This window comes from Amblyraja radiata, assembly GCF_010909765.2.
Source record: "Amblyraja radiata isolate CabotCenter1 chromosome 43 unlocalized genomic scaffold, sAmbRad1.1.pri SUPER_43_unloc_4, whole genome shotgun sequence".
Classification (NCBI taxonomy): Eukaryota; Metazoa; Chordata; class Chondrichthyes; order Rajiformes; family Rajidae; genus Amblyraja; species Amblyraja radiata.
Genome location: NW_022630092.1, coordinates 153,651 through 180,055, shown reverse-complemented (window position 1 = coordinate 180,055; position 26,405 = coordinate 153,651). Strand labels below are relative to the sequence as shown.

The window sequence follows — 26,405 nt, the reverse complement described above, 5'->3', positions numbered from 1 at the left end:
TGAGAGGGATAGACAGAGTTGACGTGGACAAGCTTTTCCCATTGAGAGTAGGGAAGATCCAAACAAAGAGGACATGACCAGAATTAAGGGAGAGAAGTTTAGAGGTAACATGAGGGGGAACTTCTTTACTCAGAGAGTGGTAGCTGTGTGGAATGAGCTTCCAGTGGAAGTGGTGGAGGCAGGTTCGATTTTATCATTTAAAAATAAATTGGATAGGTATATGGATGGGAAAGGAATCGAGGGTTATGGTCTGAGTGCAGGTGGATGGGACTAGGGGAAAATATTTGTTCGGCACGGACTTGTAGGGCCGAGATGGCCTGTTTCCGTGCTGTAATTGTTATATGGTTATATGGTTATATAAGAAATACTGCAGGGGCGCAGCGGTAGAGATGCAGCGCCGGGGAGCCGGGTTTCTATCCAGACTACGGGTGTGGAGTTTGTACATTCTCAGAGTGACCGCTTGAGTTCTGTCCGAAATCTTCGGTTTCCTGCCATACTGTAAAGACGTACAGGTTGTAGGTTAATTGACGTGGTATAAGTGCAAATTGTCCCCAGTGCGTGTAGGACAGGGGTAATGTGCGGGGATCACTGGTTGAATGGCAGGGGTGGCAGTGGAGGCCGGTTGCTGTTGCCACAAACAAGACTGTTAGAGGGGAAAGATGTTTATGCAATGGACGTCTATGGACCATATGCAGTCATATGAGGTGAGTTTTGCTTGGTATTGTGTTTGGCACAGATATTTTGGTGCCTCTCTTTCAATGTTCCTTATTCCACATTTATGCACGCCGTTGACATTATATTGCAAGAACGTTATGGGTTTGAGAAGGGACCGAGAGATTGGGGACAGGCGGAGACGGGAAAAGTCCATTCCGTCCTGCTGCATTTATTCTATATTCAATTTTCTTTTCTCACCTTGTGTGTTATTTCGGCCAATAGCCGAGACCGTCGTCTGGGAAAAAAAAGTCTGAAAATAAAATTCTTAAATCCGGCACTGAACTTCATGACTGTTTCTGTGACCATTGTTGCCCTGTCCAGATCCGTCGAAATATTATCGACTCAGAGCTGAACAGCAGCGAATGGGCACCTTGGCCCACCTTGTACATGCCGGCCTTCAGATGCCATTGTAGGTTAGATATTCCCTGCAGTTGGCCTTTAATCCTATACATCTCTCGGCCTTGTGAATTTTGATTCCCCCTGGACGGACGCTGGCTAACCCATGAGTGTTTCCAACATTACCCAACTTTTAGATTTGATTTCAAATAGCAGAAATTTCATTCCAGAACTCCTTATGTGCCGGATTTCCAAATAACGCTTGTCTCGGTGTTTGGGACTTGGTTTACCAATGTCCGATGTACTGAGTATAGGATTGCGCTTATTACTATTGTAATACGGGGTACATTGTAACTGCCAGTCAGATTACTAGATTTAAATTGACAATTTGGGCAGCACACTGGCGCAGATGAGAGATTATCTGCATCAGAGCGCTCACAGCCCAGGTTCGAAGCTGACCTCGGTCGCCAACTGTGCAGAGTTTTCACCTTCTCCATGTGGCCGTGTGGGATTAACCCAGATGCTCCGCTTTCCACGTCATAAAGTCCTGCGGGTTTGCAGGTTAGTTTGCTCCCGTAAATTGCCTCGATGGGACAGATAGGTGATGTAAAATTGGACAACAATGTTTTACTGTGAATTGGAGATCGATGGTTGGAATGGATCAGATTGACCGCCGACCATGTTTCCATTCAATTTACTTTAGATTCGTTTATAGATAGGGCATGGAAACAGGCGCCTGGGCTCGCAAAGTCCGCGCCGACTAACGATCCCCGCACATTAACACTATCCTACATACACTAGGACACTTTACCAAACCAATTAACCGAGATACCTGTACGTCTTGAGAGTGTGGGCGTAAACCTGAGCACACGGCAAAAAACCCACATAGGTCAGGGGGAGAACGTACAGACTCCGTACAGACAGCACCGGTAGTCAGGGTCGAACCCGGATCTCTGCGGCTGCAAGGCAGCCATTCTACCGCAGCGCTACCGTGCCTTACCTATTGGTGTTGGTGGTATCGGGTATGGAAAGAAGAGCGAATTTCGAGCGATGTAATCGGTACTTACAAAAGCAGAATTTATTTCAGGATTATCTAACTATCAAATTAATCTTTTTTTTAAAAACAGTGAACGTCATGGCGATTATGATCCTGTCGCGGGGTAAATGTGGCCTCTCCGTCTGCACGACGCGATACCTGGTCGCCATGGCAGCCGCGGATCTGTGGTCCATTATCATCACAGTAATCGTATGGAGGATCATTTTTTATTATATCCCGGGCTCCATCCTAGAGGTAACCCCGGTATGCGGTGTAATTGCCGGACTTTTCTTCTTCATTACGGACTGTTCTGTTTGGTTCACGGTCGCTTTCTCATTCGATCGCTTTATTGCCATTTGCTGCAATAAGTGGAAAGCGAAATATTGCACCGGGAAAGTCGCAGCTGCCGTGCTGGCTACCGTCTGTATTTTATTTTGTTGTAAAAATGCTCCCGTGTACTTTACGTTGGAAGCTGAGAAGTTAGTGGACGGTGTCCCGTGGGGGTGTCTGAGGAAATCCGGTTATTTCACGGAGCCCGGATGGGTGGCATACGACTGTCTGGATAAAGTGTTAAGCCCACTCTTACCATTCGCGTTGATCCTGTTGCTCAATGTCCTGACGGTGAGACACATTTTAGTATCCAATAAAATCCGTAAGAGACTGAGGGGTCACAGAACGGAAGAAAAGTCCAGTGACCCGGAAATGGAGAATAGAAGGAAGTCGGTCATTTTGCTCTTTGCGCTATCCGGCAACTTCATTCTTTTATGGTTGGCTTACGTCATATATTTCTTCCATTACGTCATTGCTCAAATAGATCCCGAGCACGATACTGACTCCACGTTCATATTTCAACAAATATCGTTCATGTTGTTGACCTTAAGTTGTTGCACAAACACGTTTATTTATGCAGTAACTCAGACGATGTTCAGAGAGCAGCTTAAGAGCGCATTGAAATATCCGATCATCACCATCATTCAATTAGGTATGGTTCGGAATAGATGAATACATCCGCATGCAGATTCCAGAATTAACGTTGAACATAGAACATCGCAACTAGGAACAGGCTATTCGCCTCATCATGTCAAAGCCGGACATGATGCCGATGGAAAATCCTACCTGCCTTCCTGCGCATAACATATATCTCTCAATTTCCTATACAATTATGTGTGTCTATCCACAAAATTTCTTAAATGTCACCATTGTATCTTCCGCAACCAGCTTTGCAGCCCCTCCCTGCCACCCATTTGTAAAACATGTTCCTCCATACCTCCTTTCCAGAACTTGACACTGGAAATTGACCAACACGTCGCTTCCCGACGGCTTGACGAGGTAACACGTGATCAATTAACGTCAGTAATTACTGATTGTATTATGTGGTTGCAATGTCATCATACTTCGGAACATCTACAGATCACAGCAGATATCGATAGCACTGGGACTTGCAGCAACAAGTGGAGGAGAACCACACTTCTATAGATTTCGAAGGGAAATGGTAAACATAGTGGACGCTACCGCCACATTGTGACATGCGCTAGACAGTTACTAGAGTCGGCATTTGTAAGGAAAGAATGGAGGAAATTAGCGAAGGACCCGAAAAATAGAAAATGGGAGACATTTGAGGGGACTTGCAGGATTTGGGAGATGGCGTTTGTAAATATTATAGAGCGACGCTTAGTTGAATGGCCCAATAAATGGTAAATGGGAGGACGTTGAACAATTGGAAGATGACTAAAGGATATCGCACTGGTGAGTGGAGGACTACGGGCAAACGCGTATAATGAGTCTGGATTAGATGGGACAACTTGTTCTCCATTGATATGTTGCGACGACAGGCATGTTCCCAGGCTATATTATGTTATGCTTCTCCGATTATATTCTAACTTATGCTGGAGCATTGTTTGAGAAAAAAGTCAATATACTTTGCTACCGAAAAAGCTCTATGCCTGTATTGATGAAGTGCAACAATTGTAAATAAATAGTATTCATCACGTTGTTTATACACATTTCATCGAAAGCGCGTCTGCCGCTCCTAAGTGGCTGCCAAAATTACCAATGGCTTTGTAAATTTTAAAATCAATGCTTACAACCTTGTTCCCTATTATTAAATAGATTAAGACACGCAATGTTCGCAACATGTATCCATGGGGAATACAACGAATCGCCTTTCTCCGGCCTGGGAAACAACAATTCAGGAAAACCCCAGTCACACTTGACCTCCTGTTCCATGACACGTTGAACAGTTTTGCTTTCCCTCATATGGAGGCAGATCATCGTTACAGGAGACCAACAATAGACAATAGGCGCAGGAATAGGCCATTCGGCACTTCCAGCGAGCAAGTCCATTCAATGTAATCATTGCTGATCATCCACAATCAGTACCTCGCTTCGGCCTTCCTCCATTATCCCCTGACTCCGCTATCTTTAAGAGCCCCATCTAGCTCTCCCTTGAAAGTATCTAGAGAACCGGCTCCCACTGAGGCAGATAATTCCACACACTTGAAACTCGCAGCGTGAAAAAGTGTCTCATCGTCTCCATTCTAAATGGCTTACCCCTTATTTTTAAACTGTGGCCCCTGGTTCTGCCCCCCCCCCCCACCCCGAACATCCGGAACATGTTTCCTGCCTCTTGCGTGTCCAAGCCCTTAAGAATCTTACATGTTTCAAAAAGATCCCTCTCATCCTTCTAAACTCCAGAGTATGATCCCCTCTCTTACTTTTCACTGAAGGCGTATCCCACTCAATCGCATAGCTGCTTCGCGTAAACCTGTTTAGATGTGTTTTTCTCATTCTTACTAACATTTACTTAAGCTTCAACGTTACGTGCACGTGTGAATACCCTCACTTACTGGCGAGTCCTACTCCTGTTTTGGGCTCGGTAACCACACTCTTTCCTCGCGTCCTGAGGAAGAAAATCAGGAATAATCTGGAATAATCAGTTGTAATGTATGAAAGAGTCAGAATGTGCATTGACCATTCGGCCACTGTCCTCAGGGACCGTTGATCACCCGTACATGTTATCTGACAATCGCACCCACACCTTACACATTGTCAATTATCAGAGGACAATAAACCTCCAAATCCGCAGATACTTGGGATGCGGGAAGAAAGCGATCAGAGGGAACTGACGCGGTCTTAAGGAGAACATAATGCCCCATTATGGGGCTCCCCATATGTCAGTTCCCTTTACTCACGTTTGGCCCATATGTCTCAAAGCATCTCATATCCACATGTCTGTCCGAATCTCTTTAAAATGTTGTTATTTTATCCGCCTTAACCACTTCCTCTCGCGGCTCGTTCCATGTACCCTGCTCACTCTTTGACCATAATGTGCCTGTTAAATATCTCCTCTTTCACCATACACAATACCCCAATTTTCATGGGGTAAAGGTTTCTGTGCATTCTTCCTATTTATTGCCCTCGTGTATATTATCCACCTCTATAAGATCAACCGACATCCTCCTGCTCCCCAAACAATAAAGGCGAAGCCTGCCCAGGTATTTGATTAAAGCCCGGCCTGTCCCGCTGAGTTACTCCAGCATTTTGAGTCGTCCTTCGATTCAAACCAGCATCTGCAGTTCTTTCCTTCACAGACTTGTGATTCCCGTATCCTGCAAGACAAAAACAAAGTGCATTCACTCCATCTACCCCCCCCCCCCCGAGATAGTTTTGCAACCACAATATCCTCTTGGGAATTCCTAGGATATAAATTACAGACGAAATGAGATTATCGTAAATCATAGAGATTGTCCGCGGAGCCAAGAAAGCTGCCTCCCAAAAAAAATGAGTGACACATTTGCATTGATCGAGAAAATCTATTACGTTTTCCTTTCCATCTTTGGTGTTCCTGGTAATTGAATGGGGTGCGAGTTATCCATTGCAATGGTAAAGGCCTTCATCTGCTTTGCAAGTGTCAGCTTCTTTCAACGAAGAAGACCATTTTCAGTAATCAACTCCTTGACACCTGCTTGATGTTCTCTGTAGATCAACAGACTTCCAATGAGACATTTCATTATGGAAGACGTCTATTGAAGGCATACAATTTTGTCGGTTGGTAGGAAAGAATTCAGCTCGAGTGCTGTTCTGTCACTGAGGTTTTGTTGGAAATCTTGTACTAATTTGGTCTTACTCTTGTACTATTGTGTTTTTCTGCGGATGTGAAATGTTACCGAGGGTTGTAGTAAGTTTTTAGAACATTAACCTATTTCACCCAACTTGTTCACCTAACATTCCTTTATTTTGATGTAGAAATGACAAAAATATATTTGAAAGAAAAGTATTTAAATGTCAATTTCGTCACATTAAGATTGAACATTTAAAAGTTATATTTCAGAGTATATTAGACATAACACAAATCAATGTATTTGCGTTAAAAAATAGACTGGAGGAAGAAAGCGGATGAGGCAAATCCAAAATCTATAGTTTCCCATGTGTAATTTTCCGGGTTTTTTCTTCAATTTTTATGTTTTTGTTATATGTCATGTATTTCCGGCCGCAGATAGTGACGCGGGTTTCCTAAAATTCTTCAGTGACTGACTGCTTTCTAACTAACTTTCTCTTCAAATAACGCACTTTTTATCTTTCGTTTGCCATTTCTTTCTTTCCTCTAATGAAATCTTCAGATTTATGACATATGATGAAATAATGGATCGACTGGGCTTGAATACACTGGAATTCAGAAAGGTGAGTGGGGTCTGATAGAAATATATACATTTTTTAAGGGATTGGACAGGCTAGATGCAGGAAAATCCCAGAACCAGTGTTCCGAGCTTTTGAATAAGGGGTATGCCATTTAGGACTGAGACTAGACTATGTGGGACCCGTTGGGTCCCAGCATCACACGGGAGGGCTGGTCACCCAACGCAATAAACTACCTCTCCACCTATTCCAATATTGCTGGCCAATGGGGGGAAGAGGGGGGGTTCCGTTGCGCTAGTATGGGTGTTGTGGGCCGAAGGTAATGGTTTCCAGAGAGCTAGTATAGACATTGTGGGACGAATAGATTATTGGACTGGCAGCTCAGTCACTGAGGTGTGGCAGTACACTCTCTCGGACTTGCCAAGCTGGCAGCTGAGAAACTGCCAGACATTCTGCTTAAAACAGGTGACAGGTGTGAGAGAGAAGGGTGAGAGGGTGGACTGAATGGATTATTGGGCTGGAAGTTCAGTCATTACGGCTGGTGGGCTGGCAGTTCACTAACTCGCGGCTCGTGGGCTGGCAGTGCAGTCACTCATGCCTGGTACGCTGGCAGTTCAGTCAGTCACCTCACCGACCTTCACCCCCACCCCCACTCAGCTCTTTTCCATTCCCCTCCCCCCCACACATCCAGTGCATCTTCCCACAACGTCCCCCCATGCACTCTTAGTGGCTCTCCCACAGAGCAGCCATTCCTGCCTATCAGGTTCCTATTGTGATGAAGAACACACAGGCACCAAAAGTGCAAAAAGGATTTATTAAAGTTTAAAATGTGAATGACTTGAAATATAAGACAATTTAAATGTTAACGATCAGAATCATTAAGTTCTTTCTTGTTGTGTCTCTAGTTGTGTTCTGCTGCTCACTGCCTCTTGATGACTATTTCCTGTTGATAAAAAGAGACAATTTTAAAATAGAGAAAGTCAGCAGTCAAATTTTAAGAAAGAAAATCTGAGAATTTATCTCAGAAGTCATCATTCAACGAAGCACACACTTAATGACAACATTCTTGGTTGATGTTTCATCGTTCCGGAAAACTTTGCCATTTCCATTTATCTTTCAACCAAAAGGCTTAGTGTAGCTGAAGACATCTTGAAGAGTTCTGACCACCGCTTCAAAGCTTTCTCTCCTAATAATTGCACATTCATCCCAAACATTGCCTTTCACTTGCCTAATGAAATGTGCCGTCTTAGAGTTCTTCTCGCTGTTGCAGAATGTATCCTCGGCCACCTGGATGGGTATCTTGAATCGAGAATGTGTAGTTCTTCCACCAGGCATTAATGGAGCTGCTATCCCAGAGGATGCTACAGCAATAACCACATCACCTTGACCTCTAGCTTTTCCTCACATGATGTCGAACAGCAGCCTAAAGATAATTTCAGTTGTTAATGAACACTGAAGAATTTGTGCAAATCATTTTTTGAGGTGGGGGGCTGCCAGGGTGGGGTGGAGGGTGGTAAACGTCGTGCAGCCAAGGGAGGGGGACAGCTTCAGGCGGGGGCTCTCGTGAGCTGATGAGAAGGGGGGGGGGTCCTCATGCAGTGGATGTGAGCGGCTTCAGTAGGGGGTGCGTCCTATAGCCAGGCGGAGGGCAGCGTCTTGAGGTGGGGGATGTCAGTGGCGGATGGGGCGGGGGGGGGGGCGGTGAGCGACTTCCTCATGACCTCTGGACTCTGCTTTGGGATTAACTCGTGGCCTTTGGACTGAAAGACTCTCACGGCTTGTGAACTGACTGATGCCCGACTTCTGGAGTCACGACTGACTTGTAAACTGAAAACTGTAACATCTACATTGAGGGACAGCTTCTTCCTGACAGCCATCAGGCTATTAAACATAACAAATAAGCTCTGAACCACAAAATACTATATTATTTGTACTATTTGTTGATCACTCACACCCTCCACCTCACACAGACTCACACACGCACCCACCCACCCACCCACCCACACACACACACCCACCCACCCACCCACCCACCCACACCCACACACACACACACACACACACACACACACACACACACACACACACACACACACACACACACACACACACACACACACACACACACACACACACACCCACACACACACACACACACACACACACACACACACACACACACACACACACACACACACACACACACACACACACACACACACACACACACTCATTGATATGGTTGTTACCATAAGGGCACACACACACACACACACACACACACACACACACACACACACACACACACACACACACACACACACACACACACACACACACACACACACACACACACACACACACACACACACGCACACACACGCACACACGCACACACACACACATATTCTCACACACACACACATACACACACACAATACTAAAGTGCCAAGTAACTTCAGAACGTGTTGAGAAATACAGTGTGTAAAACGAATCATTTATTAGAGGAATTATAATTTCATATCAATGTTTTCAAAATAAAAAGAATAAGACAGAACAAATGTTGTTAGAACAAGAAATCAGACAGTTAGAGTTAGATAATGCTAAAGACTCCACGACAGATAAACACAATAAGTTAATATTACTGAAATTTAAAATTAATCGAATTTTATCGGCAAGAGTAATAAGACTATTCCAAATTACAAAACAGGTACATTTTGAGTTTGGTGACAAACCACATAAGCTTTTAGCTCGCCAATTGAAAAACAAGAAAAGGAAAATTCTTTAACTAAAATTAAATCAGAGAAAGGTGAATGACTAATACTACCTAAAGATATTAATAATAGAATTGCTCAATTTTACCAAAATGTATACATATCTAAAATTAAAATAGAAGATAGTAAAATTATAAAAAAATTAGATAATTGTAATCTTCCAAAACTGGACCTTTTGGAACAAGAGGAACTTGGAGCTCAAATTACAATCAAAGAAATAGGTGAAACAATAACATCGTTGAAAAATGGTAAGACACCAGATGGTTTTCGTAATGCATTTTATAAAAAGGTTCCATGAGATAACGACCCCTTATTTAATTAATTTATACTCCCATGTTTTTAAAGAAAACAAACTACCTGAAACACTAGCAGAATCAACTATAGCGCTTATTCCAAAACATGATAAAGATTTAGAAGATCCGGGCTCATACAGAGCTATATCACTTTTAAATACAGACCAGAAAATCTTAGCAAAGACTTTAGCAAGAAGATTAAACAAATATATTAGTAAATTGATAAACCCTGATCAAACGGGGTTTATACCCAAAAGATACTAATTTAATAATTTGAGACGTCTGTTTAATATAATGTACTCACATAAAGTAGAGGAAGAAGATATATCAATTATTTCTTTGGACGCAGAGAAAGCATTTGATCAGGGAGAGTGGCAATAATTATATAAAGTACTGCAAAAATTTAATATGGGAGAGCATTTTACAACATGGGTAAAATTATTGTATGATAAACCGGTGGCAAGGATTTTAACTAACAACATGTTATCTCAAAAAATTCAACTATCAGAGGGTAATAGGCAGGGATGTGCATTATCACCCCTGCTATTTGCCCTTATGATAGAACCTCTGGCTGAAAGTATAAGAATTTATCCGAATATTCAGGGCTATAATACTAGGGATTCAAAGAATAAATTTTCATTATATGCAGACGATATACTTTTATATATTACAAAGTCACAAACGAGCATACCAAATTGATTACATTTAATGGAGGAATTCGGGTCTTTTTCTGGATATAGAATAAACTGGAATAAAAGTGAAATCATGGCATTAAAACCCCAAGAACCTACACACTTACTGAAGTTCCCCTTTAAAATCGCAACAGAAAAATTTAAATACTTGGGTATTCAAATTACTAGAAAATATAAAGCATTATTCAACGCTAATTTTATACCTTTATTAAATAAACTTAATATGCTGATTAAATTTTTGGAAACACTTCCTTTATCATTATTAGGCAGAATAAATGCTATAAAATGATCGTCCTACCACAATTACTATCCCTATTTCAGTCTATACCTGTATATATACCAAAATACTTTAAAAAAAAATTAGTATTACTAAATTTATTTGGGACTATAGATCACATAGAATTAAAAAAAAAACACTTATGTAAACCAAAAGATGCTGGATAATTCTACCCAACAGACAGAATGGATACAAATGGAGAAAGAGGATTGTTTTCCTTGTAATATAGGAACGATCCTCTTCTCCCCGAAAAAACTGAACAACACAATATATAAGAAGAACCCAATTATACATGATACAATAAGAATTTGGAAACAAATAAAATTATCTTTAAAATTAATAAATTTATTATTGTTAATGCCAATAGCGAATAACCCTTTATTTAAAATATCTCTTATTGATAAAACATATAAGTAATGGAAATGTCTCGGAATTAGAAGGATCGGGGATATGTATGAAATGGGAAATCTACTATCATTCCAACAATTACAATTACAATTTAAATTGAAAAACAACCAATATTTTAAATATCTTCAGATTTGCGATTTCATGAAAAAATACATACAAAGATATCAAAAAATAATTCCTGAAATATTGGAAGAAGCAATGAATATTCAAGCTGACTCACAAAAATTAATATCATATTTATATAATAGTATTTTAAATATAGACCTACCATCGACAGGGGTACGTAGAGAGAGTGGGAATGGGAATTAATGATAGAAATTACGAAGGTTACATGTGAAAAGTACTTGATATATATTCACAATTGTTCGATTAATGTATGACATAATCTAATTCAATTTCAAATTTTACATAGGTTATATTATTCAAAAACAAGATTGAACACATTTTATCCAAATATATCCCCCATTTATGAAACATGTTTATCCCAAAACGCAACTATAACACACTCTTTTGTTTCCTGCATAAAACTTTATAGATTTTGGAGTGATATTTTTGAAATATTTACAAAATTATTTAAGATAAGAATGGAACCTAAAACTGAAATGATTATATTTGGATTAATGGAAGATGGGAATAAATTGAACTCATCTCAAAATTTATTTTTAAATTAAGGTTTAATAATAGCAAAAAAATTAATACTTAAATTTTGGAAAAATACATCAATACCAATGCTTAAAATGTGGATTGCAAGCATGTTGGACAACGCACATCTTGAGGAAATGCGCTTCCTCCTAATGGATAAATCAGACCAATTCATAACGAGTTGGTTTCCGTTTGTCGTCATTTTGGAATCATAAGGCACAACACAATTGTAAAAGCTAACTGTTTCAGGACTGGACGAGGGATGGTCAAGATTATAAACAATGATCTCCTTACTTCTTTTCGTTATGTCTTATTCTCTTTTTCCTATTTTCTTCTCTTCAACTTTCTTCATTCATTCTTCTTTTTTCTTCTTCTTCACACACTATATATCTCACGTATTTCTATCCTTTACTATCTAATTTATTTTTCTTATTCTTAGTTGTCTTTATTATAACAAAAAAAAATAATAGTAATAAGCTGTACATAAAATGTATTATGAAAATATATATTAGGCACTTTGGTGCTATATGATTGTACTTACTTCTAATGAAATAGAATATAAAAAAAAAAAAAAAAAACCCCAGTTATATTGGGCGACTTCAATCTACATATAGATTGGGTGAATAAAATTGGCAGGGGTCTGAGGAAGAGGATTTCTTGGAATATATGCAGGATGGTATTCGAAACCAACATGTAGAGGAACCAACGAGAGAGCAGGCTATTCTAGACTGGGTATTGAGTAATGAGGAAGGGCTAGGTAGCAGTCTTGTTATGCGTGGCCCATTGGGCAAGAGTGACCATAATATGGTTGAGTTCTTCATTAGGATGGAGAGTGACATTGTTAATTCAGAAACACGCGTCCTGAACTTCAAGAAAGGTTACTTTGAGGGTATGAGACGTGAATTGGCCAAGATAGACTGGCAATTGATTCTTAAAGGATTGTCGGTAGATATGCAATGGAAGGCATTTAAAGACAGCATGGATGAACTACAACAATTGTTCATCCCAGTTTGGCAAAATAATAAATCAGGGAAGCTAGTGCATCCGTGGATAACAAAGGAAATCAGGGATGGTATCAAAACAAAAGATGAAGCGTACAAATTAGCCAGAAAAATCAGCCTACCAGAGGACTGGGAGAAATTCAGAGTCCAGCAGAGGAGGACAAAAGGCTTAATTAGGAAAGGGTAAATAGATTATGAAAGAAAACTGGCAGGGAACATAACAACTGACTGCAAGAGTTTTTATAGATATGTGAAGAGGAAAAGATTAGTTAAAACAAATGTAGGTCCCTTGCAGTCAGAAACAGGCGAATTGATCATGGGGAACAAGGACATGGCAGACCAATTGAATAACTACTTTGGTTCTGTCTTCACTAAGGAAGACATAAATAACCTGCCGGAAATAGCAAGGGACCGGGGGTTAAATGAGATGGAGGAACTGAGTGAAATCCAGGTTAGCCGGGAAGTGGTGTTAGGTAAATTGAATGGATCAAAGGGTGATAAATCCCCAGGGCCAGATACGTTGCATCCCAGAGTGCTTAAGGAAGAAGCCGCAGAAATAGCGGATGCATTAGTGATAATTTTTCAAAACTCTTTAGATTCTGGACTAGTTCCTGAGGACTGGAGAGTAGCTAATGTAACCCCACTTTTTAAAAAGGAAGGGAGAGAGAAAACTGGGAGTTACAGACCAGTTAGTCTAACATCGGTGGTGGGGAAAATGCTGGGGGTCAGTTATTAAAGATGGGATTGCAGTACATTGGGAAAGTGGTGAATGCATTGGACAAAGTCAGCATGGATTTATGAAAGGTAAATCATGTCTCATGAATCTTTTTGAATTTTCCGAGGATGTAACTAGTAGAGTGGATAAGGGAGAACCAATGGATGTGTTATATCAGGACTTTCTGAAGGCTTTCGACAAGGTCCCACATAAGAGATTAGTATGCAAACTTAAAGCACACGGTATTGGGTGTTCAGTATTGATGTGGATAGAGAACTGGCTGGCAGACATGAAGCAAAGAGTAGGAGTAAACGGGTCCTTTTCAGAATGGCAGGCAGTGACTAGTGGGCTACCGCAAGGCTCAGTGCTGGGACCCCAGCTATTTACATTATATTAATGATCTGGATGAGGGAATTGAATGCAAAATCTCCAAGTTTGCGGATGACACAAAGCTGGGGGGCAGTGTTAGCTGTGAGGAGGATGTTTGGAGGCTGCAATGTGACTTGGATAGGTTGGGTGAGTGAACAAATGCATGGCAGATGCAGTATAATGTGGATAAATGTGAGGTTATCCACTTTGGTGGCAAAAACAGGAAAGTAGACTATTATCAGAATGGTGGCCGATTAGGAAAAGGGGAGATGCAACGACACCTGGGTGTCATGGTACACGAGTCATTGAAAATAGGCATGCAGGTGCAGCAGGTAGTGAAGAAAGCGAATGGTATGTTAGCATTCATAGCAAAAGGATTTGAGTATAGGAGCAGGGAGGTTCTACTGCAGTTGTACAGGGTCTTGGTGAGACCACACCTGGAGTATTGCGTACAGTTTTGGTCTCCTAATCTGAGGAAATACATTCTTGCCATAGAGGAAGTACAGAAAAGGTTCACCAGACTGATTCCTGGGATGGCAGGACTTCCATATGAAGAAAGACTGGATAGACTCAGCTTGTACAGGTTAGAATTTAGAAAATTGAGGGGGGATCTTATAGAAACTAACAACATTCTTAAAGCGTTGGACAGGCTAGATGCAGGAAGATTATTCTCATTGAAACATATAAGATTGTTAAGTGTTAGGACACGCTAGGAAACGTGTTTCCGATGTTGGGGAAGTCCAGAACTAGGGGTCACAGTTTAAGGATAAGGTATTTTAGGGCCGAGATGAGAAAATCATTTTTTACACATTGAGTGGTGAATCTGTGGAATTCCCTGCCACAGAAGGAAGTTGAGGCCAGTTCATTGGCTATATTTAAGAGGGAGTTAGATGTGGCCCTTGTGGCTAAAGGGATCAGGGGGTATGGAGAGAAGGTAGGGATTGGATATTGAGTTGGTTGATCAGCCATGATCATATTGAATGGCGGTGCAGGCTCGAAGGGCCGAATGGCCTACTCCTGCACATATTGTCTATGTTTCTATATTTCTATAATCATTTATAAATACTGGTTCAAATCCAGTTGCGGTGGTAGAAATGTATAGTCAAGTGATCACTATTTTGGCAGATAACTGAAAGGCCAAAATCAGATTATCTCAAAGTAACAAGCATCCAAATTTTACATTGCTTATCTGGAGATAACCTCGCGCCAGATTCAAGGGTAGCTTCTTCCACGCTCTTATTGAATGAGTGAACGAACCGCTCAGAAGCAAGGGATGTATTCCTGTTCTCCCAATTTACCTTTTTACCTATTTACATCTACCCCATCAATGACATTGCACGTTCTCTGAGGAACTGCTGCGCTACAATGCTGCGAACTCCATTCTGCACTCTGTATCTCCACCTTTGCTCCATCTGTCCTTGAGTTTCAACTGATTCTGTCTGTGTGTGGTATATCTGATCTGTTTGGATCCAAGCTTTTCACATTACTTCGGTACATGTGACGTTGATGCACGTACAGTTAAAATGAATGCACGTCTGAGTAGTTGCTGCAAGGATCGGAGATGCAGATATTTGAACAATTTGGATCTTTTCAGGGATAGAGTTGGACTGAACTGGAAGGAGACTAACATCCTGGTGGGCAGTTTAGAAAATGCTGCAAAGGAGGGTTTAAACTGATTGGTTGGGGGACATAATCCAGAGTAGTATTCAGACGTTTGAAACTGAGATGTCGGTGGACGAGCACCTTGTGGCCAATGACTATAATTCAATTAGCTTTGAAACCTTGCGGAAAACAACCGTTCTGGCCTTCAATGTAAAATTCTAAATTGAATGGTGGAAGTCCACCTTTGTCAGTATGAGATAGGGACAGTCGTTAGAGTAAGTCGTATGTAGATAAAGGGATGTCTGCAAGGGGACTTTTAAAATTGTGATTGTGAGATTTCAAGATATGCATTTTGGTAATGAAGTACAAATAAGGAACCCAGGACGATGAGAGATTTTGAGGCTCTTGTTAGGGAAAAGGAGAAATGGGTTAGGTATAGGCTGCTCATATCAAAGTTTTTCTGGGGCACGTGTGAGAGGAGCATACTTAAGAACAAAATTAGATGGCCAAAATGATGTGCATGGTGGCATTTATAATTAAGAGAAGCCAAATCGATTTTACAAATATATTAAAGGAAAAGAGGTAACTGGAGAGTGAAAGGATACCCTCAGTTGTCATCTACGTGTGAGTGTAGTTGCATTACAGTAGAGGTGATGCTGGATGTCCTTAACCGTATGAAGATAAGTAAATATCTGGGGCCTGTGATTAGATGTATCTAAGGCCACTGTTGAAAGTTAGAGAATAAATTGCAGAGATTTGTTGATCAACGTTAACCGTGGGTGAAGTGCTGAACATTTGAGGGTAGATAATGCTGTACTTCTGTTTTAGAAATAGACAATAGACAACAGGTGTGGAAGTAGGCCCTGCGAGCCAGCACCGCCATTCAATGTGATCACGGCTGATCATCCACAATCAGTACCCCGTTCCTGCCTTCTCCCCATATCCCCTGACTCCGCTATGTTAAGAGCCATATCTAGCTCTCTCTTGAAAGCATCCAGAGAACCTGCCTCCACTGCCCATTGAGGCAGAGAATTCCACAGACTCACCACTCTCTGTAAGAAAAAGTGTTTTCTCATCTCCATTCTAAATGGCTTAATCCTTATTCTTAAACTGTGGCCCCTGGTTCTGGACTCCCCCAACACCGGAAACACGTTTCCTAGCGTGTCCTAACCCTTAACAATCTTATATGTTTCAATGAGAATACCCTCTCATCCTTCTAAACTACAGAGTGTACATGCCCAGCTGCTCCATTCTCTCAGCATATGACAGTCCCGCCATTCCGGGAATTAACCTTGTAAACCTACGCTGCACTCCTTCAACAGGAAGAAGGTCCTTCCTCAAATTAAGGGGCCAAAACTGCACACAATACCCCAGGTGTGGTCTCACTGCAGAAGGACCTCTTTGCTCCTATATTCGATTCCACTTGTTAAAAAGGCCAATTCGCTTTCTTCACTGCTTGCTGGACCTGCATGCTTACTTTTATAGACTGATGCACAATGACCCCCAGATCCCGTTGTACTTCCCCTTTTCCCAACTTGACGACATTTAGATAGTAATCTGCCTTCCTGTTTTTGCTACCAATGTGCATAACCTCACATTTATCCTCACATCCAGTGCAAGTGAATTATCCACCATCAGCCCACTCAGCATCCCAAGCACGTACTCCTTTGTAACAGCCATCCATTAACATCTGACTGACTCTCTTGAATTTCAGGCAAGTTGCTGGTGTCTTCTACTGTGAAGACAGTAGCAAAAAAGTTATTAAACTCCTCTGCCATTACTTTATTCCCCATTACCACTTCTCCTGCAACATTCTCCAGGGGTCCAACGTTCACTCCTGCCTCTTTCTTACTCTTTGTATAAGTGAAGAAACTCGTGCAATCATCTTTTATATTATTGGCTAGCTTCCTTTCGTATTTCATAATTTCTCCCCGTATTGCCTTTTTAGTTACCCTCTGTTGTTCTTTAAAAGCTTCCCAATATTCTGGCTTCGCGCGAATCTTTGCTATGCTATTCGCCTTATCTTTTAGTCTCACACTGTCTTTGACTTCCATTGACAGCCACCGTTGCATCTTACTCCCCCTAGAATCTCTCTTCCTATTTGGAATGAAAAGGAAGCAGACTATTATCTAAATGAAGCAGACTATTATCTAAATGGTGGCCGACTAGGAAAAGGGGAGATGCAGCGAGACCTGGGTGTCATGCTACACCAGTCATTGAAAGTAGGCATGCATGTGCAGCAGGCAGTGAAGAAAGCGAATGGTATGTTAGCTTTCACAGCAAAAGGATTTGAGTATAGGAGCAGGGAGGTTCTACTGCAGTTGTACAGGGTCTTGGTGAGACCACACCTGGAGTATTGCGTACAGTTTTGGTCTCCAAATCTGAGGAAGGATATTATTTCCCTAGAGGGAGTGCAGAGAAGGTTCACCAGACTGATTCCTGGGATGTCAGGACTGTCTTATGAAGAAAGACTGGATATACTTGGTTTATACTCTCTAGAATTTAGGAGATTGAGAGGGGATCTTATAGAAACTTATAAAATTCTTAAGGGGTTGGACAGGCTAGATGCAGGAAGATTGCTCCCGATGTTGGGGAAGTCCAGGACAAGGGGTCACAGCTTAAGGATAAGGGGGAAATCCTTTAAAACCGAGATGAGAATAACTTTTTTCACACAGAGAGTGGTGAATCTCTGGAACTCTCTGCCACAGAGGGTAGTCGAGGCCAGTTCATTGGCTATATTTAAGAGGGAGTTAGATGTGGCCCTTGTGGCTAAGGGGATCAGAGGGTATGGAGAGAAGGCAGGTACGGGATACTGAGTTGGATGATCAGCCATGATCATATTGAATGGCGGTGCAGGCTCGAAGGGCCGAATGGCCTACTCCTGCACCTAATTTCTATATTTCTATGTTTCTATGTTTCTATCCCGCATCTTCCAGATTATTCCCCACAATTCCTTCCATTACTGTCCCACTGTCATCCCTGCTGGGTTCCCTTCCAAGTCAACTTTGGTCAGCTCCTCCCTCGTGCCTCTGTAGTCGCCTTTCCTCATCTGCAATACCAGCACATCCGATTTCACCTTCTCCTTCTCAAATTGCAGATTAAAACTTATCCTATTGTGGTCGCCAACTCTTCGTGGTTCCTATACATTGAGTTCTTTTATCAACTCCCGTTCATTGCATAACACTAAATCCAGAATTCTCTCTTCCCTGGTGGGCTCCACAACAAGCTGCTCCAAGAATATATCTCGGAGATACTCAACAAATTCCCTTTCTTGGGGTCCAATACCAAACTGATTGTCCCAGTCCACCTGCATTTTGAAATCTCCCATGATCACATTCACAAAAAAAGCATTTTCCACGTGCCAATTTTATCTCCTGATGGAATTGTATCCAGGTTACGGTTTGGTGGCCTGTAAATAATCTCCATTAGGGTCTGTTTACCCTTATAATCCGCTCTATCCACAATGACTGTACATCTTCTGATCCTATGATACACCTTGCAAAGGACGGAAAATCATTCCTAACCAACAGAGCTATCTCACCCCCTCTGCCCACCTATCTGTCTTTCCAATGCGCGTATAACCCTGAACATTCAACTCCTAGCTCCGATCCTCTTGCAGCAACGTCTCCATAATTCCCACAACATCACGGCTACCAAATTATATCTGTGCCTCAAGCTCATCCACTTTGTTTCTTATACTATGCAATTCAAATACAACACCTTTAATTCGATATTCGCCTCCCTTGTTATATCGGTCCAGGTTTTAACCTTATCCCTTATCTCTTATCCCTTCTTGAACTTGCCGCCCCAATAATTCGGGAAACGTCTGTAACATTTCCTGCACTCTCTTTCCGTTTAGCTCCACCGTTACACGTCCAATTTGTTGCCCCCCCCCCCCCTATTTAGATTAAAGCTCCATCTACATCCCTGGTTACAAGTTTGCCAGGAGTCTGGTTCCAGTGTAGTCCCTCCCGTCGGAACAGTTCCTTCCTTTCCCAAAACTGGTGCCAAAGTTTAAGAAACAACTGCAGATGCTGGTAAATTGAAGGTGGACACAAAATGCTGGAGTAACTCAGCGGGTCTGGCAGCATCTATGGAGAAAATGAATTACGTTTCGGGTCGAGGCCCTTCTTCAGACAATGTCTGAATGACAATGACCTAAAAATTCAAAAGCACGTCTTCCGTACCCGTATTTGAGGCACGTATTCAACTCGTATTCAACATTCTAATCCTCTCAACCCAACGCCACGGCTCGGGGAGCAACCTAGAGATTAATAACTTCTTCGTTCTTCTTTTCAATTTGGTACCGAGCTGCTCAAATTTCTTTACTTTCCCCGTTCTACCTGGGTCAATGGTAACAACATAGACCACAACGACCGGATCTTTTTCCTCCCACTCCACGTTCCTCTGCTTGTCAGACGATATGTCCTGAACTCGGGCACCAGGGAGGCAACACAGCAATGCGAACTCTCGATCCTCGCTACAAAAAAACAGTGTCAAAACCTCCAACTAAACTGTCCCTAATGACAAATACATGTTCTTCCTTACAGAGATACATAGACAATAGGTGCAGGAGAAGACCATTCGGCCCTTCGAGCCATCACCGCCATTCAATGTGATCATCGCTGAACATCCACAATAGTACCCTGTTCATGCCTTCTCCCCATACCCCTTGATTCCTCTAACCCTAAGTGCTATATCTACATCTGCTCTTGATCCCTGTCGGATGGCCACGTGAACCATTGTGCCATGGTCAGGTTGCTCATCCTTCCTACAGTCCTCCATTCAGTCCTCATCTATGTTCTCCTGCCTGGTTCACTAGCAGTCAAACCCTCAACGTCACCAGGTCGTCCATCTTCAGTATTAGTTCTCAACTCAACCAGCATTTGCTGCAGATGTAGTCACCAGGATTGACCAAGGGGTCCACCAGCTCCCACATAATGCAGCTGCAGCACATCGCATGACCCTGCATGTCTCCTTTACGTATCTCACAATCCTTCGCGAAGCTTCCCACTTGCTTTTGCTGTGGGTCTTGCAGGTCAGCTACTCTCTTCTCATCCCGTCTCATCGAAGGCTCTTGAGTCAAAGCCTCAAGACGAACTTTTCGTCCACACGACACTTCCCTGAACACGGCCGCTCCCAATAGGCCGCTCCGCTAGTCTGACTTCCCTTTGATTTGTTTTAACCAATCTCCAGCTAAGCCTATCGGACGCCTGTTTCACTCTAATGTCCTGCCCCCACACTTAGCACTGAAACTAGTTCTTCTTATCGAGTCCACACACAAGATTAGAAGTTGTTCAGCTAATGGTGTTTGTGTTGTGCTACTCGTGCGGCGTGGTGGAAAGATTGGTGAAAACAGGGCCGGGACTTGAACGCACTTTCCTTGACCCTTTTCTGAAATGGCAACTAACTCCTTCTCGCAATTGTTTTAATCCTTTAGCTTTTATAAGACAGATTCTTACTTGCAGCAAGATACCTCTTCCCCTTCTGCCTTCAGCTTTTGCAGCAGAAAAACTCTGGTGGTAATGTCAAAGAGAACAGTGCAAGGACGGAGATAACGATCATGTCCAGAGGACAAAGGACAATATGGAATGGGATAGAATGGAATATTTATTGTCACGTGTAACAAGGCACAGTGAAATTCTTTGCTTGCATTCACAAAGTATGCAAATAGCGGCCACCTACGGCGCTGACAAAGTAACAAATTAAACTGGCTTCTACTTTGTTCTCTCCCACACAACGGTCCCCCCACGACGGGTCCCCAATGTCCATTGTTCTCCCACTCCCTCACAGTGGGCCCACTACGCCCGGTCCTTCGGTCCGTGAGGTGGGAGGGGAAGACCCTCCCACCTCACGGTGGTCCCCACACGCACTCATCGACCGCCGACCACGGGTGGACTCGCTCGGCGTCGCCGCTACCGTGATGGTTCACCACCGCCGAGGAATTATCGTCGCGACGCTTCACTACCGCCGAGACCCCATCGCCGCGAAGCTTCACTGCTGCCGAGGCTCCAACGACACGAGGTTTCACTGCTGCCGATACCTAACCGATGCCGAGGCCCCACCGTCACCGAGGCTCAACGCTGCAGTCGAGGTTCCATTCGGCCCAGGCTGGCTTCGCCGACCATCATTTCTGCAGCCTCATGGGCGGTCTGTGGGGGCGAGGAATCAGTAGGTTAGCCTATGATTAGCGTTTGTCGGCACTGGGCCTGTACTCGCAGGTGTTTAGAAGAATGAGGGGACCTCGTTGAAACATACAGGATAATAAGGTGGATGAGTTGACTGTGCAGATAGCTATTAATGACTATGATATAGTTGGGATCACGGAGACATGGCTCCAGGGTGACCAAGGCTGGGAGCTGAACATCCAGGGATATTCAATATTCAGGAGGGATCGACAGAAAGGGAAAGGAGGTGGGGTAGCGTTGCTGGTTAGAGAGCAGATTAACGCAATAGAAAGGAAGGACATTAGCTTGGAGGATGTAGAACCGATATGGGTAGAGCTGCGAATCACTAAGGGGCAGAACACTCTAGTGGGAGTTGTGTACAGGCCACCTAACAGTAGTAGTGGAGTTGGGGATGGCATCAAACAGGAAATAAGAAATGCGTGCAACAAAGGTAAAACGGTTATAATGGGTGACTTCAATCTACATATAGATTGGGTGAATCAAATTGGCAAGGGTGCTGAAGAAGAGGATTTCTTGGAATGTATGCGGGATAGGTTTCTAAAGCAACATGTAGAGGAACCAACGAGAGAGCAGGCTATTCTAGCTTGGGTATTGAGTAATGAGGAAGGGTTAGTTAGCAGTCTTGTTGTGCATGGCCCCATGGGCAAGAGTGACCATAATATGGTTGAGTTCTCCAATAGGATGGAGAGTGACATTGTTAAGTCAGAAACAAGGGTCCTGAACTTAAAGAAAGGAAACTTTGAGGGTATGAGACGTGAATTGGCCAAGATAGACTGGCAATTGATTCTTAATGGGTTGACGGTGGATATGCAATGGAAGGCATTTAATGACTGCCTGGATGAACTACAACAATTGTTCATCCCAGTTTGGCAAAAAAAAAATCAGGGAAGGTAGTGCATCGGTGGATAACAGGGGAAATCAGGGATACTATCAAAACAAAAGATGAAGCGTACAAATTAGCCAGAAAAAGCAGCCTACCAAAGGACTGGGAGAAATTCAGAGTCCAGCAGAGGAGGACAAAGGGCTTCATTAGGAAAGGGAAAAGAGATTATGAAAGAAAACAGGCAGGGAACATAAAAACTGTATGCAAAAGCTTTTATAGATATGTGAAGAGAAAAAGATTAGTTAAAACAAATGTAGGTCCCTTGCAGTCAGTAACAGGTGAATTGATCATGGGGAACAAGGACATGGCAGACCAATTGAATAACTACTTTGGTTCTGTCTTCACTATGGAATACATAAATAATCTGCTGGAAATAGCAAGGGACCAGGGGTTAAATGAGATGGAGGAACTGAATGAAATCCAGGTTAGCCGGGAAGTGGTGTTAGGTAAATTGAATGGATTAAAGGCCGATAAATCCCCAGGGCCAGATAGGCTGCATCCCAGAGTACTTAACGAAGTAGCCCCAGAAATAGTGGATGCATTAGTGATAATTTTTCAAAACTCTTTAGATTCTGGAGTAGTTCCTGAGGATTGGAGGGTAGCTAATGTAATCCCTACTTTAAAAAAAAGGAGGGAGAGAAAAAACGGGGAATTACAGACCAGTTAGTCTAACGTCGGTAGTGGGGAAACTGCTAGAATCAGTTATTAAAGATGGGATAGCAGCACATTTGGAAAGTGGTGAAATCATTGGACAAAGTCAGCATGGATTTACGAAAGGTAAATCATGTCTGACGAATTTTATAGAATTTATCGAGGAAGTAACTAGTAGAGTGGATACGGGAGAACCAGTGAATGCGTTATATCTTGACTTTCAGAAGGCTTTCGACAAGGTCCCACATAAGAGATTAGTATACAAACTTAAAGCACAAGGTATTGGGGGTTCAGTATTGAGGTGGGTAGAGAATGGATGGCAAACAGAAAGCAAAGTAGGAGTAATCGGGTCCTTTTCGGAATGGCAGGCAGTGACTAGTGAGGTACCGCGAGGCTCAGTGCTAGGACCCCAGCTATATACAATATATATTAATGATTTGGACGATGAAATTGAATGCAACATCTCCAAGTTTGCGGATGACACGAAGCTGGGGGGCAGTGTTAGCTGTGAGGAGGATGCTAGGAGGCTGCAAGGTGACATGGATAGGCTGGGTGAGTGGGCAAATGAATGGCAGATGCAGTATAATGTGAACAAAATGCGAGGTTATCCACTTTGGTGGCAAGAACAGGAAAGTAGACTGTTATCTAAATGGTGGCAGATTAGGAAAAGGGGAAATGCAACGAGACCTGGGTGTCATGGTACACCAGTCATTGAAAATAGGCATGCAGGTGCAGCAGGCAGTGAAGAAAACGAATGGTATGTTAGCATTCATAGCAAATGGATTTGAGTATAGGAGCAGGGAGGTTCTACTGCAGTTGTATAGGGTCTTGGTGAGACTTTTGTAAATCCATGCTGACTTTGTCCAATGATTTCACCACTTTCCAAATGTGCTGCTATCCCATCTTTAATAACTGACTCTAGCAGTTTCCCCACTACCGATGTTAGACTAACTGGTCTGTAATTCCCCGTTTTCTCTCTCCCTCCCTTCTTAAAAAGTTCGGTTACGTTTGCTACCCGCCAATCCTCAGGAACTACTCCAGAATCTAAAGAGTTTTTAAAGATTATTACTAATGCATCCACTATTTCTGGAGCTACTTCCGTAAGTACTCTAGGATGCAGCCTATCTGCCCTGGGGATTTATCGGCCTTTAATCCATTCAATTTACCCAACACCACTTCCCGGCTAACCTGGATTTCACTCAATTCCTCCAACTCCTTTGACCCACGGTCCCCTGCTATTTCCGGCAGATTATTTATGTCTTCCTTAGTGAAGACGGAACCAAAGTAGTTATTCAATTGGTCCGCCATATCCTTGTTCCCCATGATCAACTCACCTGTTTCTGACTGCAAGGGACCTACATTTGTTTTAACTAATCTCTTTCTTTTCACATATCTATAAAAACTTTTGCAGTCAGTTTTTATGTTCCCTGCCAGTTTTCTTTCATAATCTATTTTTCCTTTCCTAATTAAGCCCTTTGTCCTCCTCTGCTGGTCTCCGAATTTCTCCCAGTCCTCCGGTATGCTGCTTTTTCTGGCTAATTTGTACGCATCATCCTTCGCTTTGATACTATCCCTGATTTCCGTTGTTATCCACGGATGCACTACCTTCCCTGATTTATTCTTTTGCCAAACTGGGATGAACAATTTTTGTAGTTCATCCATGCAGTCTTTAAATGTCTTCCATTGCATATCCACCGTCAACCCTTTTAGAATTAATTGCCAGTCAATCTTGGCCAATTCACGTCTCATACCCTCAAAGTTACCTTTCTTTAAGTTCAGAATCATTGCTTCTGAATTAACAATGTCACTCCCCATCCTAATGAAGAACTCAACCATATTATGGTCACTCTTGCCCAAGGGGGCACGTACAACAAGGCTGCTAACTAACCCTTCCTCATTACTCAATACCCAGTCTAAAATAGCCTGCTCTCTCGTTGGTTCCTCTACATGTTGATTTAGATAACTATCCCGCATACATTCCAAGAAATCCTCTTCCTCAGCACCCCTGCCAATTTAATTCACCCAATCTATATGTAGATTGAAGTCACCCATTATAACTGTTTTGCCTTTGTCGCACGCATTTCTAATTTCCTGTTTGATACCATCTCCAACTTCACTACTACTGTTAGGTGGCCTGTACACAACACCCACCAGCGTTTTCTGCCCCTTAGTGTTTCGCAGCTCTACCCATACCGATTCCACATCCTCCAAACTAATGTCCTTCCTTTCCATTGCGTTAATTTCCTCTCTAATCAGCAACGCTACCCCACCTCCTTTTCCTTTCTCTCTATCCTTCCTGAATATTGAATATCCCTGGATGTTCAGCTCCCAGCCTTGGTCACCCTGGAGCCATGTCTCCGTGATCCCAACTATATCATAGTCAATAATAGCTATCTGCACATTCAACTCATCCACCTTATTACGTATGCTCCTTGCATTGAGACACAAAGCCTTCAGGCTTGTTTTTACAACACTCTTACCCCTTATACAATTATGTTGAAAAGTGGCCCTTTCTGATTTTTGCCCTGGTTTTGTCTGCCTGCCACTTTTACTTTTCACCTTGCTACCTATTGCTTCCACCCTCATTTTACACCCCTCTGTCTCTACGCTCACACATTTAAGAAACCCTTTCCCTTTAACTCCATCCTCCACTATCCCATTCGACACCCCACCCCCCTTATTCAGTTTAAAACCACCCGTGTAGTAGTGGCAAACCTGCCTGCCAGAATGCTGGTCCCCCACCTGTTAAGATGCAATCCGTCCCTTTTGTACAGTTCCTCCTTACCCCAAAACAGATCCCAGTGATCTAAGAATCTAAATCCCTGCCCCGTGCAACAGTTCCTCAGCCACACGTTCAGGTCCCGTATCTCCCGGTTCCTGCTCTCGCCAGCACGAGGAACTGGAAGCAAACCGGAGATAACAACCCTGGAGGTCCTGCTTTTCAGCATTTTTCCGAGCTCTCTAAAGTCACGCTGCAGAATATTCATCCCCTTCTTTCCGACATCGTTTGTGCCGACATGCACTACCACTTCCGGATGTTCACCTTCGCCCTTGAGGATTTTCTGCACTCTGTCCGTGACATCCTGGATCCTGGCACCAGGAAGGCAGCACACCATCCTCGCATCCCGTCTGTTGCCGCAGAAACCCCTGTCCGTACCTCTCACAATGGAGTCTCCCACTACAATGGCG

General features: G+C 42.8%; 1 long non-coding RNA gene across 1 annotated transcript; it reads left to right on the top strand.

Annotated features, from left to right (window-relative positions):
• Positions 1-327: 327 nt before the first annotated feature.
• On the top strand, positions 328-21,735 carry LOC116969075. Its single transcript, XR_004410616.1, has 3 exons — positions 328-352; positions 16,140-16,144; positions 21,667-21,735. It is a non-coding gene; the product is annotated as an uncharacterized LOC116969075 (long non-coding RNA).
• Positions 21,736-26,405: the final 4,670 nt, after the last annotated feature.